This window comes from Anabas testudineus, chromosome 9 (assembly GCF_900324465.2).
Source record: "Anabas testudineus chromosome 9, fAnaTes1.2, whole genome shotgun sequence".
Classification (NCBI taxonomy): domain Eukaryota; kingdom Metazoa; phylum Chordata; class Actinopteri; order Anabantiformes; family Anabantidae; genus Anabas; species Anabas testudineus.
The window spans coordinates 4,177,482-4,193,125 of NC_046618.1; the positions used below are offsets into that span (position 1 = coordinate 4,177,482).

Genomic DNA, 15,644 nt, shown 5'->3' on the forward strand with positions numbered 1-15,644 from the left:
TAAACACAGTTTGACGGCTGAAAGGCAAATGTGCACCTAACCACTTGTTGTGTGTAGGTGGAGGGAGCAGAAAGAGCTTTTAGATGCAAAAGCTGTTACTAACATCTTTAGTTGATCCCTTTAGTTGATAAGAAGGATGTTACTGATTATATAATCCACTGTAGCTGTGCTGGGAATACTGTAATGTGCCGTCTGTCCTCAGGCAGCAACACTAACTCTGACAAAAATAGTCTACGCTATGTGCGAGACTCCGAGGGTCCATGTCACAGTTCTGATGCCTTTGCAGCTTTCATCAGATCTGCATCAGCCTGTGTTTATGTCAGCAATAATATCAGGATGCCAGAGAACTTGTGTAGTTGAACTAACTACCTCACTCCGTATGTACTGTAAGTTCACCAGCACAATGACTTATAAATGAAAAGCTGATTTAAAAAGAGGCCATTTCTTAAAAGACATGGAAAACTTTTTCTGAAAGATTAAAACACTTTCTGACTGCTTCACTGGCAGGGAGTCAGTCTGTTGAAGAATAGACCAGAGCTTTCATCACTTTCAGAAAACTCTGTCAGCCTCAGTATGGAGCCATGGTTAGTGAGCAGTCAAATAATTGTAAATTAACTTTGAGCACCAGAAAGACTTGTAAGGTCACAGCGTGATGGGAGGGCAGTTTGATTATAGTTAAGAAAATCAGGATGAGGTTAATGCAATAAGTGTGTGATGCTGCATGAACCAGCAGGTCAATAAGTAACAGCAGATGTCTGTCTAATAATATGCCACATGATGCTTTGTAAGCAGCAGCAGTGTGGGCATTGTACATAAGGTACTGTACATAACAGATTCAGCAGCATACTCTGTTTCTACTGGTGCGGTGCTCACTTTGTTGATCTGAACATTACAACAATGTCCATAGGTCAACACATTTCATTAACTTTATACTGATCCCATCATACTACAAATGAAAGGACAAAACGATCATGTGCTGCTTACATACTGTATGTCACAATAAAAGTACGCTCTGCAGAAAACTGCTCTACCATCAACAGAACAGCCATATGTACAGTACACAAATCAGAAGGGAGAGCAAAGAGGAGGAGGACAGAGTGGAGGCAGCGGTGCACGTTTTCAGAAACACAGGTTATGTTCTTTCAACAAAAGGGAAGTAATATGTAATTTATACCTCTAACATCCTCCTGTGTTCAGACAATTTACACCGTTGTTGCTATGGTGATGGTGACATCAGTAGCATCCCTTTTTGCAGATGAGAGCTTTGAGCTGCATGGATGCATCTTTAAGGCAGATCATTTGATTTGACTGGACCACAGAGCTGCAGCAACAAGAGGACCCGCTATACAGTTGACAAGCTCCATGTGTGGGAAGTGTCAGGACTTGCCAACCCATGTGGTGAGCAAATGCTGCCCGCAAAATCCAGAAGCACATATTGGCACATGGAGTGCTTTTGCTTGGGGCAAAGCACACTTCAGAGTAAGACAACTGCTGTGCAAAACACTGGCCCACAGAGACTCGTGACCCTGGTAATGCAAATACTCAATCCTGGCATGGTGGACAAAGGAAGTTTGTCCTCTGGCAGCTATAATTTTATCAGGGAAAACCAAAATGTGTTTCTAGTTATTTTGTTGCTATGTTTGGTAGATTTCAAACAAGTTTTCTGGTCCCCTCGGCCATTAATCTGGCTTCCTTCGTGCTAATGTGTAAGAAAGTGCAGCATTTTGAGTTCCTCTGTGTTAAAGGGTTTGAAATCATATCTCTGCTGTAACAATAAGTGGGTATTTCCACTGGGAGAGATGAATCGACATTCAAGTTAAAGTTGTTTAAATTTCTTAATGTGATATGGATATATTTAGATACCTTTATAAAATGTAATGTACAATATATACAACTATATACAACAATATACAAAATGTTCTCAGCAGAGATTAGCTTACATGTCATATTTCTACAGGATAACTAATTACAGAAGTATAATAGAATCATTAATTGTAGAATCATTAATAATTTCACATAAAAGAGTAAGTAGGAAATGCATCAGTAAGATGTATTTCTTCTTTTGATTCAGTATAGTAGTGAGAACTGTATGTGTGTCAGAATGTATTGTTGTATAGTCTGTTTTCTTCCTTCACATTTAGGCTTTTGAAAGATTCTTATTGAGGGGACAAATAATAAGTCGCCTACTAGCAACAGAGATAAAAGTCAAACTAAAGTCTATAGTCTGTACAGTAGCTACAATAAACTCTAGACAGCATTGATGCATGAATCATAGCTGTGGACATTTATAACAGTGGGAGATATGAACAGCTCCAGTAGCCAGTTACACTGTGATGCCATTGGAGAAATGGGTTAGAGATAAAATATACATTTTTCACAAGAAACCATGGAACTTAACAACAACCAATGATGTATTGTATAATTACAGTAGTTATACCATTATATAATTCAATTCAATTAAATTTTATTTGTATAGCGCTTTTTACAACTGTCATTGTCTCAAAGCAGCTTTACACAACCAAAGTAACTATGGAAGTTTACATGAACAGTGAATGTGTATGAATCATAATAATCAGATTGTCCCTGATGAGCAAGCCGAGGGCGATATATATGAATATATAATGTACTGGAACAGATCAGTGTTACCCAAATACTCAAGTTGCAAACTGAACTTCAATGCATCAAACAAGAGTGCAGTAGATGGCCTACTAGTTGCACTGGGATATATTATGAACATTTATTAGATTGACGTTTAGCAATCTGTCCATTAAATGTAGCAGTATAGTGAGGATTATGGTTTATAGACAGGAGATTGCTGGGTTATATTTGATCTACTTTACAAAGCTGAAAAAAATCAAATAAAACACAAAGCAAGCGTGTTCAATACTAGTTTGATTGTCGAGTTCATTTTTTCATTTTTATTTAATTCAATGTGGTGCAATCCTGCATTGTATCGTAGATTTGATCTAGGGATAAACATGGCTAGTCAAGTATGCTGGTATTTATTTGCATAGATTTTGCTAATACAAACAACAACAGCATGTCACGAAAACATATTACTTCGGACAACTGCAGTGAAAAGTCTACAACTTGCTGTCTTCTAATTTTTGGATCTACACAATGTGTCAATACTTTAGAAAAGCATATAATTATATTAGATCCCATGACAAAAATGAAAACATGCTTAAGATTTTTCAGTTTTAGTTTCAGTTTTATTAAACTCACACCTTCACATAATGAAGCAAATGGTCAAATGTTACTGTTTCACATTTAGCACAACATGAGATTTATGAGGCATTCATATTTATGGCTTCAAAAAGCTGTCAACGCAGCAATGATGGCTGCTATTCATTGTGAATTAGATGTGGCTTTGCAGCAATGCGTCCCCCACAGAGCTTGACTGATTAGGGCTGGCTACAGAAACATCCTTTGGCGTATTGCAAGACAGAATAGACTCAGAAGACTCCGTTCTTTGGAGAGGGTCAGTTTGTGCACATTTTCAGACTTGCCGCTCACTATAATCTGCACACTTTTATTACTTCAAGGACCTGTTTCTTTAGCTCCAATAAGGGACTTAATTAATGGGAAGAGAGGGTGACAGGTGGAGTCACAGAAGGTTGGTTATTCCAGGTAGACATTGGTTTACTCCTCTACTCATTTTTCATTTTAGCTTCTTCAACAAGAATATGTCTATTGCTGCAGGACTGTCCCATGTCCTGCAGATAGACTTGAGTCTTAATCTTAGAAGCTGGTTTTCCTGTATTGTGCTATGCAGCAAGTGTGAAACAGCGTGTTAAAAATGTACAAGTCTCTGCATTCTTTGCTGCATTGAGCTGCATAAACTACATTCATCTGCTTATTTCTGGTTGGCATATATAAACACTTGGAAGATCCAAATAGGTTAAGTTTTACTAGAGCAGCCTCTGGGCCTCCTGCAGAAACTGGACCTCCTAGATTTGGTGCGCCCTTGGTGATTCATGTGAAATAAAGATGTGTTAGAAAGTGCCTGCCGGCAAAAAAACACTGCCTGCAGCTTCAGTTTATTCTATTATACACTGAAGTACAAAATTAAATTTAACGAAACCTGAAAGAATTGACAGCTGCAGTTGACAAGCAGATAACCAGTAGCCAAGAGACCCAACTGAGTAGAAGCAGCAAGAAAGTGACTTTGTCTATATAAGCTCTCAACCTTCTCAGCATGCATGGACTTTATATCCAGGTCTTTATATAGTAGTGTTGTATAGACACTATGAAGTCTCCTACACATTAATACACTCTGACATCTGTAAATTTAATACAGTGTCCCAGAAATGTGATATTTCTGTTCTATTTCCTAGTTGATAACTCCCTTTTGTTACACTAACAATGTAGCATTGTGTCCAGAGTAGCGTTAGTGGTCTATACAGTAGGTTGCTGTTCCAGTGCAGTCTGTTCAGTGCAGTCGTCACAGGTAGAGGGGACACATAGACCTGTAACACTGATACTGAATTGTGGAGAGGTATTCTCCAAGTATAAATACTTAATTGAACTATGAATAAACTGCATCTGCTCACTCCTCAAGAGGAGATTTGAGTGTGCGTCTAGGGAGGCAGAGCTGTCATCCACTAATTCTGGAGTTCGCAATACATTCTCCAGCTCCTCCCGTCCATATTTTGAAGTATCAAGCAGGTCAGACCTTGTGTGGCAGCTCTGCTGTGTGTGAGTGTGAATGAGCATCAGTATAAAGTACTTTGGGAACTCATGAGGTAGCAAACCTCTGTATAAGTGCAGACCATTTACCATTTAACTGTGACATTTTGCAATTCAATGAATGGCACTTGACTGGACACTTTGTCATTCAGCTGCCAAATTTTATACCTGCAGCAGTGTTTCTGAGTGGGCTTCAACTGATAACTGTTTTATCAGCTGTGTATTAATTATTGAAACAAAGAATCAGCTATTTGGATTATTAGTTAGTCAAAAGCTCTTATTTAACTATGAAACATAGGACTGGGCTAGCTGCTCTGCAGGCACATGTGATCTGGCCACATGTACAGCACAAGTATTTTTCCCTACAATAGCCTCACTGTGTCTCTTTTGTCTCCTAGTATCCCTCCCTGAGATCATCAAAACTCTGAGTAAAAGTATTTGGAGTATTCATTCCAAACAGTATGAGTGCACATGTCAGTAACAAAGCACGACATGTGCCATGGCTCATAGCTTCCCTCAAACTGAACTTCATAGACAGTATTTCAACATCTTGACGGTACATTATAAAAGTCTTACCCAAAACTATCCATGTTCCTCTGCAGGAAATTACTTGCAGCAGCTGGCGAGATTCAGGGAGAGCTGATATTATTTCCCTTCAGCACGCTATTTTAAAAGAATGGCAGTTCACAGACACAAGTGTTGCTTGTCCAAAATAAATACTATGTGGCCAACAAAACAGAAAAGTGAAGACATCCAAGTAGAACATCCATCTCCAGTGACACAATGGCTGAACTGATGAGAGACAGTATTAGAAGGTGACTTTCAGTGACCCTGTCAGCAAACGAAAATGTTCCAAATCTTCCAAGGAACATTGCTTCTGCGGAGAGGGCACAATAAAAGGGTAATAACACAGGTCAGGCTTTGACAGAAAATAGAGTCAACTGAGTCTGTGTTAGAAAAATGCTATTTATCCCATTGGCATATTAGACCACCTATTGTTTCAGTACATTAGAGCTACTACTGTAAGGGTAACTGTGGAGCAGTTGTCCATAAATTGCAGGGTCAGTGGTTCGACTCCTGTCCACATGTTGATGATCTATCATCTACATGTATGTGCAGTTGGCCACCAACTATTTACCCATCGGGATCAATAAAATAAGTTTGATTTTCTTTTTTTGTTTAATGTTTTAAATACAAAATATACTACATGGCTAAAAGTCACACTAATAGTGATAATAATAATGTTTCCTGGACCAACTTTAACTTTACTACAATGAATGCCTGAGTGTCATTTAGGTTAGACAATGTGACCATTCTTATTTACTGCTTTCATTTCTTGCCACAATCTTGTACAATGGTAAGATGATGACTTCATGATGACTTCTGTATGATGTTGTCTACATCAGCACATCCCAAAAATTTTCAATGGAGCGTCCAATGTGTGAAAATGTCTCCATGAATCACAAACTAAGCCCAGTGAATTGTAGCATTGTCATATTGCATTATGCTGTGCCGTCAGTGAAGAAATACCCACTTATGAACAAACCAGGTCATTCAGGTAGTCAGCTGACTTCTCTATGTTTATCATTGAAACACATTAATCACTGTTGTTATTATCCAATGGAAACCTAAGTAAAATCCAGGTGGTGTCTTTTTTCTTGGCCAGGCAGCGTAAATACTCTAAGTCTAGTTAACCGAGCAGAGGGATAGTTTGGTGTGATGGCTAACACATCACTGGGAGAAGCACCCCCCCCCCCTCCTTCTAGAGACGTTCTGCTTTGTGAAACTGCTCCAAAGTGTCACAAGATTGTGTATACACTGTGTCACTGCCTCGTGCCCAGCTCCTCCAATAGTGGTTTCTAAAATATCCCATTCATGGCAGGAAAACCATTTCTGATGGGGACTGTATAATTTGGCTTTTGTTACAAGTACACTACCAGCTGCCATCTGTTCATTCCAGAGTCTGGCATTCTGATTGATCCGAACTCTGGAAGCAGCACTTCATGCACTTTTCATTTCTCTCTCACATCTGCGCTATTTGTCCCTCAGTTCAAACGTATATACAAGACATTGATTCCCCCAAAAAGTATTGGAAAAGTGAACCCACAAGAAATGAGTGGGTTTAAACAAAAGGTTGCGACCTTCTTAAGTTGTAGATCACATCTAGAGGTAAACACCTGGAAAAAAAAACTTAAATGTTAATCTTTTGTCTCTCAAACACAAATGTTTTTTTAGTTTACAGCAAAAATAACTTTCCTGTAGACTGTTCCAATACTTTTGGAGTGTGACTCTTATTTGTCTGCTAAGTAGTATACAGGTTATCCTGTACATATGTATGTATATAAATAGCTCAGATGAGATCAATGGTGTGTTTATACTGTATGTCATTGTGTAGTAAAATTGTCCCCCACTCTGAGGTCAACCAAATAAATTTCATTCAACATTCAATATAGCTGTCAATAGCACAAACTACCAGAGTGGTCCTTTAACTAAACAACCATTTGTTGCCATGGTATTGTGCAGAGCTTCCAGCAATCTGCAGGGACGCAGCACCATCTGTGGTTAGTGCTGTGAGGTTATCTTTGGGTTGTGCAAATCTAAAAGGAGCTTTTCAGTTTTACTACTCAATCTACTGCATGGACATTACCTGGTGTCTGATGAACTGAAATGATAGCACGTCGTTACACTGGTGCTAGAATTACTGGCACTTCTATAATTTCACATATTTCATGTTTGTCAAATGCAAGTAGACAAGCTGCTGATGTGCTAAAAGCAAGTGTAGCACATACAGTGCTAACACTGCTTGAAGATGTCAGAGTTTCAGAAGAGATTGCTTTTTCTGCCGTTGAAAAGGCAGCAGATTACGTTCCTCGCTGACCCTTTCATTTCACAATCTGACTTATAGTTTTGTGAGGCCTACGACTGACAAACTGAAAACTGCTAACAGGGAAGGAACGTCCAGTTCTTGAAAACTGGGTAATTTCAGAACCATTCCATTATCACATAGAATGAAGTGACATGGCTGCCAGTGTTTGGGTCAATTACATTTTTAAAACCTTTTTTTCTCTTTTGCTTGGATGTCATCCAGGGTCCAGTCATCTCATGGTCATCCTGCATGGAATTACAAACAGCCTCTACAGGGCAGCAGTACTTACTGTAAATCACACTTGCTCAAGTTGTTCGGGCAATTTTCATGTTTCTTCTTTAATCCTGTAATCATTCAATAATCCAGACACTGTAAAGCTTTACAATGAAAACATTTTGACCCTTGACGTCTATGAAAGTCCTGGTGAGGCTGTTTGATGGAGTAGTCTGGAGTGACTGTTTTTGCAACAATTGAAATGTACTAGATAAAAAATGTTTCCTCATTTCTGGTTGACTCCTGTGTCAACACTACATTTCCACCAAATTTACATTAGGGAGTACATACTGCCAGTTAATGTGTGTAATGTTAAATTAGATTAATGGATTTAGAATCTTACATGATAAAATAAATACCTGCAAAGGCGGAATTAAATGTTTAAGTGCTTTATATTAAGATATCAGCAAACACTTCAGGACATCTCACTAATATAGATACCTAGACAGACATATTCCTTGATTATGTCCATATTAAACCTGTTTTTAGCACATTTTTCAGATTGTCCAACCATTGCTGACTAAAAGGGGTCAATGACTCCAACATACAACAGTTATTTTAGATGGAACGATGGCTGTTGCATGTTTATCTTGATTAATAATTAAATTCCAGGGAAACTATCCTCTACCTCTTGTCAATGACTTTATTTTTCATAGCTATGAAGAGGTAAATGTACTGCTTTTTGTGTGTGTGTGTGGTGTGTGTGTGTGTGTGTGTGTGTGTGTGTGTGTGTGTGTGTGTGTGGCAGTTGAGTACAGATGTTAAACAAAATTACATGATCAAAAAAAATGATATTTTCTGACTGTTGAGCTGTTTAATTAGTTTTTTAAAAATAATCTTCACATATACTGTACTGTATGTCAAACATTCAGTATATGTCTACTGCTGCAGTAATGTCATGTTTTTGCCTTTCAGCATATGACATTTCTAACTTCCCAAGGGTATTAAAAGCTGTTATTAGTCTGTCTCAGATTCCTGCCTTTAGGTGGACACCTGTTTGAGCTACCACCCTGAATATTAACAAGCACAACCACACTGCAAAAATATATTGCACATAACCTCGACACTGAGTTATATTGCACCAGTGTTTTCTGAGTAAACTATTGAAGAATAGGATATCTGTAAGGTGGTGCAGACATGTCACATCTATTTTGGTTAAGGCTTGTCGTTTTACTTTACTGACAGGAATCACAGTCATGCACTTGTATTATTAGATCCATGAACACAGATGTTAGCCAGTTCCAATGATGCCTTCAAATCTTTGGCTGTCACTTGGGCTTGTTTCTTTGTTCTCATTGATGAGTGCTTGTTGTGTTCTTGGGGTCATTTTGTACTGTACTGTATCTTTGATAAGCCAGAAACAAAGACCTTTCTTCTAAAATTCATCAGTCTACAAAGGTTTTGAGAAATAAAGACCACTGTCCTGCAAAAGTTAGTGCCCAATTTTTAATCCAATGTTTTTGTGTGTGTACCATTATATATTTAACAAAAATGCAGAAAAAAAGCATGTAGGCCTGTTACCACAAGATGAAAAGGGTAAGTTGTAGCCGAGCGCTGCCAATCATCAGCCCTAGATTAATTGATCACCAGCAGGTGTGCAGACCTCTTTAAGAACACAAAGGCACAAGTGAGGTTCACAAACCTGTATCTGAACAAGCCACAAGACTTCTGGAACAGTGCCAAGTGGGGTTTTTTTCAGCCTTAATGCCCAACTCCATGGTTGGCAAAAACCAACACAGCATACCCACCGTCAAGCACAGAGGTGATGATTTGGGCTTGTTCTGCACCCACAGGACCTGGGCACCTGGCAATCAATGAGTCGATCATGACTCCCCTCTATACCAGGGTATTCTAGAGGCAAATGTGAGGCCATCTGTGTGACAGTTAGAGCTTCCATCAAAATTGGGTGAAGTAACATTACAATGATCTAAACTTACCACTAAACCTATTTCAGAATGGCTAAAAAGTGAAACAGTCAAAGCTTTTGAAAGGCCTATTCAAAGCCTGAAATGCAACAGAGCTGTGCATAAGCAAAAAACCCAAAAGCCTATAAACTGAAGCAATAAGGAATGGGCTCAAAGTCCTTCACAACGATATACGAAACCGATAAAGTCATACAGGAAACAATTACTTTGAGCTAATGCTGCTACAAGTTACTGAATCAAGTAGTAGTTTTTTTTCTTTCTTGTTTTTATGTTTTGTTAAATAAATAATAGCACAGTGAAAAATGCTATTTGTTGTTGTTTGTCTTGTGTTGTATTTACCTAATACTATGAACAGATGTTTTGACACAAAAAAAGCACAAGTTATAAAAAGCGGTGCTAAGTTTTGTGCATGACTCCATACAGCAAATTACCCAGAAACCCAGATCTCATACAATGCAGTGAACTACTTCCTTCACAGAACAAACTGTAAACTGGCTCCAACTAGAAGAGAAAGCGTGGCAGCTTCATTAAATACTGCCCACAATGTCAAGACGTGGGTCGATCTCAACAACGACGAGTTGACTCGGGAACGCTCTCTTCTTTGCAGAATAGTAAAGAAAAGGCCGTATCGCAGACAGTGTTACCTGATGACACCTCAGGAGAACAAAAACAATTGGAGACTATTGCATGTTTTTGGCTTATGATGAAAAACCTTGTTGTTCTTTCTTCTTTTCTCACGTAAGTAACTGAAATATTCTGCTTCTGATGGAAACACTAGGGGCTGACTGAAGGGTTTTTAAAAAGCAAATTATATTACTTTGTACTTTTATTTGTGTACTGAAACTCTCTCATTTATTGTTTGTTAAAAATGTATGAGAACACCACTTGGAAGAAGTCATCTGTACACATTACCTTTTTATATGCTCCATCAATTCAATAGCATTCTGTCACTGCAAGGCCATTTTCAGACCAGAGAAGATGGTTTAGCTGTTCTAAGTCTAAAGTACACATCAATCTTCAGAGAAATATGGACTAAAGTTCTGTCTCTAGCTCTTTCTGGACTATTGGTATCTGTGCCATCAGTTCAGTGTAAGCAGTAGATAAGGATACCAGCTTACATTCCACTGTAATCTGTAGCATCCGTGGCTGCTTTTTATATGATCTACATCCTATACTCCTTGCTTGTCAGCGATGAAGACAGGTGTGATCTTTATGAGTGTAGCTGAGGCTGATTGATTTGTTACACAAACAGCAGCTAACCATTTGCTGCTACTCTGACAGAAATTGTATTTTTCCGCAGTCGTATATTGGGTTTTTGATGTTGACCTTATGGAATCTGTATAGGCCCACTGGCATTTTCCATGTATTTTTAAACACTGCCACAACCATTTGCTGTGGTTTAGAGCAGGAATTTCTCCTGAACCCACAGACTTTGTATTGTAAGTGGGTCAACATGGTTTCTATATAACATAACATTAGTCTGTAACAAACCATGGATAGAAAATCACATTTAATTACTCTGACATGTTTGATAGATGCTGTGCAGATCTGTTTTCTCCGTAAAGGTACAGCTAGATCAAAACCTGCCCAGTGAAATCTACTTGCATGGTGTGTCTAAATGCAGTGGACAGCACATACACTCCCCTTTCAAAAGTATTGGAACAGTGAGGCCAGTTCCTTTATTTCTGCTGGTTTTACATCAAAAGATGAATAGTTTGTATGTTTGGGGTCATGAGCAGATCCTGTCTTTCTCAAATCCTTTCCATCACTTTGGTAAAGGTTCATCTTTGTCTCTTCAGTCACTGTTGTTTCTTTAAAGCTCTCACAATGTCTCTGTGGTCAACTGCTGTTGCTTTCCTTAGTCTACCTGTTTCCATCTTCTCTCAGCTTCAACATTGCTTTTCACCCACAGTTCTCTGGTTTTCATGTTGGTTACACCTCTTAACTCTAAATGCAGTGTGAACAGGCAAAACCCAAATCTGAACCTGGGCACAGACATTCAGTGCTGTTTATTGTTTGATTAATAAATGTAATAGGACACAGCTGTCAGTCACATGTTCCAATACTTTTGCTCACATGAACAATGAGTGTATTCAAACAAAAGGTGCTTTGTTCTTAAGTTTTTTATTGGCTCCAACACTTGGAATTACAAACTGAAATGTCGTCTCATATTCCTCTCTGTTCCAATACTTTTGGAGGGGAGTGCAACATGGGTAGAATTGTAAACATAACTTGCAGAACATAGAGGCTAACAGCAACAGTCCATGAAGTTGTAAATGAAACATTTAAACATTTGGCGTAACCGTAGAACTGGGACATGGATGAATCATCTCAATTCCACGTTGCTACATCGAATTGAAAGTGTATCGACGTGAAGACAATTTTAATGAGGGAAGGGAAGTTCATGTAAGTAAATCTTAAATTATCCACTTATCTATCTCAAAGGTTGTTGTAAGTACAGGAAAGAAGCGGCGTTTTCCGGCTACACTGGCTTAGCGCGCGTGTGTGTGCGCATGCAGTAGAGGTATTCAGAGCCCTTCACCACCTCTAGCTCACAGGATGCACCAACTCTGTCTGCATCAGAGCAGGCTCAACAAGTCACACGAGCCAACTCCTGCAACAGCTAGACTTCAGGTAGACTTCAAACTTGTAAAAAATCTGTCTGAATTCTACGGCTGTTTCTCTTTTGTTATTTATCAGTTCTGCTGTCGCCTCAGTTCCCCTGTGAGTAAACTATCTTTCATACAGCATAACTCAAACTTTAATTTGTTAGTTATTTGTAACAAACTCAAAGCTCTCTATAAAATGGTCTCTGATTTTCAGTGCTTTACCTGACGAATGGACACATACAAGTGTAAATGTAAGTTTTTTCACGTCTGTGAGCTACGCTGTATGCTCCACGTCATGCTGACCTGCTTATATCTCTGAGCTCTGATCTCTCAGCTTCAAAAGTATATATATATATGGGATTGTCTTGCAACCTGTCCAGGTTGAGCCCTTCCTGCTGCACATCAGCTTTGCCTTTGGCCTTGCTAAAGGCACTGCAATAAAACACATGCGCAGTTTTAAATATTGATCTTCGTGCGTCTCATAGTGCTCTCCAGCTTGATGTATATTCTCTGTACTCACAGAACAAATACTCTTTCGTAACATTAAAAATTTTCCACCGACAACCAGCCATTGAGCCTTGCAGTAAGCACCTAATAAAATTCAGTAAGATGGTCAGAGATAGATCAGATCTGAAACCACTTATTAAAGCCAAATCAATCTTTCTTTCTTTCAATGTGATGCCTTCACTGTGATTGTGAATTTATTAACACTATAAAGGAGTGAATCAATTCACTCTGCATCAACAAATGTTAAGAACAAGTCATTCATCACAACATGATCTTCAACCAGGAAGGAGGATCTCTGTTTGGCCTCTTGTTTGACGTGACAGGCAATTTCTTTCTGAGCCCTCCGAGTCAGAATGACTATAGCATATTATCTCACCCCCTCCCTGATGCAACTTGATGTGTCTTGTGGAGGCACAATATGTACAATGCTGTGTTTTGTCTGCTGCTGTCCTCCCCTGAAGAGTTGACAACTCGATTTGAGCTCCGTGTAGATGCTTTTGTATGTTTTTTTTTATACTATCAAGGTCCAGTAAAGACAAAGTTCAGCTGCTCTCTTCTACGTGAAAATACATCGGAGACGGCAGAATTTGATGTATGTTTATATTTCTTTTGCTTCTGACACCACATATGCATTAAAGCCTCTTAGTTACTTGCCATAAAACACCAAGTTGTAGTTAACTCTGCAGTGTTTGTAAGGCTTACCAGCTTCGCCATAGCTGCTACACCAAGTCAGTAAAAAGTATGCTGAAAATAATCTTCAATAATTACATTTGCACATTAAATGTATTCAAATAGTGTTTAATACATTATGCACGGAGAGCACTTTATCACTCAGTGTGATGCAATTTATCTTACAAACACAGATTACATACCAGAAGAAAAAAACAAACATGATGGCAGCAGAGGTTTGATAAACTTACACTGGCGCAAATACGTTCTAGCTGTTCTAGTGAAGGTCGTTCTTTGATTACAGGAGTGGAATGTAGTTTGCTACATGTGCTTTCTGCTACTTGTTCTGTTACAAATAAATGGATAAAATAATAAATTAATGCAATAAACAGCAAAAAAAGACAATGCCCACGTAATAAGGCACGAGGGGTCACTTTATGGTTGGTGAGTATGACAAATAAAGTGGATGACATGCTATGGAAGGTTGCCAGATCACCTTTTAACACCAAAGGGAGATTTAGAACTGATGTGTGGTGTAGATACACGTGCATATATACAATTCACAGTGCACATATATATATATATATATATATATATATATATATATATATATATATATATATATATATATATATATATATATATATATATATATATATATATATATATATATATATATATATTATATTATTTCAATCGAATATATTCCTTCCATAATTAATAATTCAGTAACTCAGTTAGAAAGTCAGCAACGCTCTACAACACATTAAAATTAGCTGTTTGTTGATAAATCCTGATGTTGGAGCTATTTGAAGCAACATGAGTCACATGACCCCCGTCACATGTTTTTTAATTCCACACAGATGCAACTCTTATCTTTGGGGCTCTGCTGCTAACCTGTTCCACACACGATTACACAGAAGCAATGTGTACATCCACCATGCAAACTGGTTCCAACTTTAAAGCTTTACAAGTGGAAATGCACTGTAAAGTGCCTTGAGAGGTCTTTTGTTGTGATTTGGCATCGTATACATAAAAACTGAATTGAATCCTGATTAACATGAGTTAGTTATGTATGTGTTGGTTAAAACATATAACTGATTTCCAGGCAGCTTCTACCACCTGCACGCGCCGGGATCACCAGAACATTTCCTAGTGGCGTGCAGGTTGTGAACGATACAGCCAGCGGGGATCCGTTGATGGAGCTCTCATGCGTCACATCAGGCACGACTCTCATTACAACCACAGTCAGTGTTGTTTCTTGGCAATGCACATGGCAACTTATTACCTGCTGCTCCAACAGTAACATTTCAGACAAGTCTCCCAGAGAAAGGAACAGTCATCAGGCTCTGCAGAAAGGGAAAGGTGGAGTAGAGGAGGAGAGTGTGTGCGTGTGTGTGTGTGTGTGTGTGTGTGTGTGTGTTTGTCTTTCTAGCTATGTGCTCCTGTATTTGCTATGACTGCTGCATTCCTATTAGGTCGCTGAGTGTGCACTCAGACACACACTTCCACAGCATACCTTGAAAACTCAGTATTCAGGTTAGACAGGTAATTTGTTGGTCAGTGCCTGTCTGCAGGAAGTTATGTTCCCATGCAACTAAACAATGATTATGTTTGTGTGTCAAAATGTGATCTTCATGCTCTGATGGAACATGTTTTTTTTTTTTTGTTCTGTTTTGTTTTTTGAATTAATTAAAGGATACCTTAACAGAAAGTGAGATACAAAGATGTGGAGAGCAGATAATGGACGACTAAAACTGTTAAACTGCAGAGTCCAGTTTCAGACCACAGTCCCATGAGAGCTCTGGTTAGGGTTAGAGAAAGATCATGTTTTTCTTTCATTTTAAATGCAGACGCCCTGTGAAGAAGGGCCAGTTGTGAAAGTCTAATCCACAGGTACAGGAAGCGCATGTTATCAAATTCAATGGTCCTCCTTAGATTTTCCAGCAGCACTTTGACTGTATAATGGGTGTGTTTAATACAGGACATTTTTATAACAGGTTTCACCTAATGCTATACAGCATTTTCTAATCTGAGCTTGTTTGAACTCCCAAGCTGAACAGCAGACACACAGACGTGTAACAATGTCTTATAGAAGTACGTCTA

At 38.6% G+C, this 15,644-nt stretch overlaps 1 protein-coding gene across 1 annotated transcript in view; it reads right to left on the reverse strand.

Annotated features, from left to right (window-relative positions):
* npffr1l2 (neuropeptide FF receptor 1 like 2) overlaps positions 1-15,644 on the reverse strand; it is a 34,776-nt gene that overhangs the window by 13,489 nt on the left and 5,643 nt on the right. The gene's annotated exons all lie outside the window — the stretch shown is intronic.